A 3013-nucleotide genomic window follows, 5' to 3' on the forward strand; every position below is an offset into this window, starting at 1 on the left:
CCAAACGATACCACTTCCGGAAAAACAACACATCTATGGATCTAATCACCCTAAATGTTCCAAAAGTACCACTGTTCGTGTTTTACCACTTTTTAGCAGGCTGAATACGAGCACAATTACTTACCTAATAGTACTCGTTGCTACAGAGAACCAACCCCCCATGACACCACTGCACTTGTGACGTGATGCATGTTATTTCAATCAGATATTGTTCAAAAACAGAAGCTTGTTAAACAGGGCGTACATTTCAGTCAAAAGACTTTTAGTGTGACAACTTGCCGTTACTGACACTTTTACATCCAACTGGCTGTTTTTTAATAGTCCTAAATACCTAAGCAAAAAAAAAAAAGAATCTGAAGAGGCTCTGGTTTTTGCTAAGGAATGTTCTTTTCCTTACGTTCTGAGTGAGATGACTTGGAGCAAAGGTCGTTTGAATTGTAAAATTCTTGGGAAAGGTGTGTTTATGCAACCTTTAACCCACGTCGAGCAAAACGAAAGGATCTTACCCACTTTACAACAGAGGTGTCAAACCCCTCATTGTTGCAGGATACTTTTTAGGTACAGTTCACCTTAGGGGGTCATTATGACTCTGAAGCTATATAAAAGTTTAATCACCTCCTCATATTATTACGTCTGTAGTACAAAACAAATGGATATATATTTAGTTTTGAAATAAGTAATTGTTCATCTATTGTTGAAGTTACTGTAATAAATTAACAAGAAAATGCTTGCAATATATCACCCTTATTATTTATTACATATGAAATAATTGTATACAGATTTTAGCAAGCATCCTGGAAGTTAAAGATGTGATGTGTGTGTGTGCATTCGAATCTGGGCTCTGGCCTTTCTGTGTGGAGTTTGCATGTTCTCCCTGTGCCTGCGTGGGTTTTCTCTGGGTACTTCCTCATTCCAAAAACATGCAGAGGAGGCTGATTGAAAGCTCTAAATTGTCCCTCAGTGTGATTGTGAGTGTGAATGAATGGTTGTTCAATAATGTGTGCCATGTGATTGGCTGGCAACCAGTTCAGAGTGTACCGCATCATTTCAGAGGTAAACTTGGTCCACTTAAGTACTTCACATCCACGCCATCGCTGAGAGGGAACCAATCCCACGCTGCCTGCACACAAGTCAGGTGAGTGCACCTCTACACAATCAGAGACTCAATAAATTTTATATAAAGACATTTATGGAGAGAAGTGTTCGCGCCAATACCGTAAATGAAAATAATGCTTTTATGTTGGAAATCATGCTCTGAATTTCCGTTTTGTCCCTAGCGGCCTCCATGTGTCTTGACACAGCTGGAGATGGGTGGGTTTCCACAATCTGTGTGGGTTCAGGTCACATGTCACTGACTGCCTTAACTTAGTGAAAGGAGGAGCAACCACCGCTCAACTTTTCTCTCTCTTACTTTGTTTTAAACAATTAGCAGTTTTTCATCTTAATACTCATTGCATGTTTGTTACTTTTTACTTGTTCTGAAACAGAATATTTCTTTTTTTTTTTTATTGAATGGAGATATATTGCTTCAATTTTCTCTCAATTGTTTGCATGGACTTCATAACAAAGGAAAACTTTTCCAGGTTAGAATCCTTAAATCTCTATGTGCTGAAGATCATACAAGTGTTGTGACACATTTATGATATTTAACAGCAATATTCAGAATCAAGGCGTGTACTTCCAGGAGATGGTAAAGTGATGAGATTGAGAACAGCAGGCTTCCACAACTTGACAATATACATCCTAATTCATTGATTCACTGTGGGTGTGTGTTTGTGTGCGTGAGCTTGTACTTTACTGGCAATAACAATGAAATATGATTCCAATAAGCTATAACCTCTGTGTACATTGTTCAAGTGTGTTTACCAGTGGCATGTGGGCGGCGTGTGCACGCGTGTGTGTACTTGTGTTTGAGAGCTTCCCCAAGAGGCCTTTTCATGGCGCTGATAACGCTGCGCTGATAAAGTCTTGTGTTAGCCCTTTGGCCAAAAGGTTTGGCAAATACAGTTCACACACACATACACAAGACATAAGGTCACGTATGTGCATATGGAATTTTAATTGCAAGCATCCGAGCGCTTGTGACGTTTTGCGTGTGTCCGGTCATCCTTGAGTTTTCAGATTGACCTCTGTGGGGTGCTTGATGACTCCTCAGCCCCAAATTAAAGAGTGCTTTATGGCTTGTATGCTTGTATGTTTTTGGAATTTGAGAAAAAAATTCAAACCTTCCTCATAACCGTGAGGCAAATGAGCTGCTTCCCACGATTCCACAATGCTTTTGTTAACTATTGTATAACAGCAGTGGGTGAAGAGAAAAGTACAATAATTTTGAAACTCTGTGGATGGAAACATTCATGCAAGATTGAAAATTAGTAAAGGTTTACCTGAAATATGAATACACACTGTCCACTGACAATCATTGAAGTTTTCCTAATGTGTCTGAAGTGAACTTTACATTCTGTATGACTCACAAATGAAAGTTTAACAAATTAATTGAAGGTGTGGATGCTCTGACAGCATATTTTTGTGTTTTTTTTAATCATAATACAGTAATGTGTTTTGATATTCTCCTATTTGTATGACCTTAACATGTCTCAGTCAAACTGAACAATAATGCACTCAATGAGGTTTTGGATATACTGACCTGATGAAAATATATTTTTTTAAATGGTGATTTCATTGGCGTTTTTGGAGACTCAGAGAGGAAACAGTGTCCAAGTGTGGATCGTTTTGACGTAAAAGAAATCACAGAAAAGAAAAAACAATTACAGGCCTAAATTGATGAATCTTAATGTGGGCAAGAAACAAGAGAATATGAGCACTTGTCTATTGTTATCAGAAGTCCTTCAATAATTTTAGGTGCTCGCCTCGGTGGATAAAAACAGCACAACTGATTTGACTTACACTTGAGTCTTTGAAAGCGCCACATAAATGGCAACAGTGGCTGTTTTTAGCCTCTGATTGGCAATATCTGTCTCTGAGGGTGGGCTTAAATCATGTGCAAAAAGAAAAT

The sequence above is a fragment of the Hippocampus guttulatus genome, chromosome 9 (genome assembly GCF_054856545.1).
Source record: "Hippocampus guttulatus isolate MCC_2025c chromosome 9, RoL_Hgut_1.0, whole genome shotgun sequence".
NCBI classification, from domain to species: Eukaryota; Metazoa; Chordata; class Actinopteri; order Syngnathiformes; family Syngnathidae; genus Hippocampus; species Hippocampus guttulatus.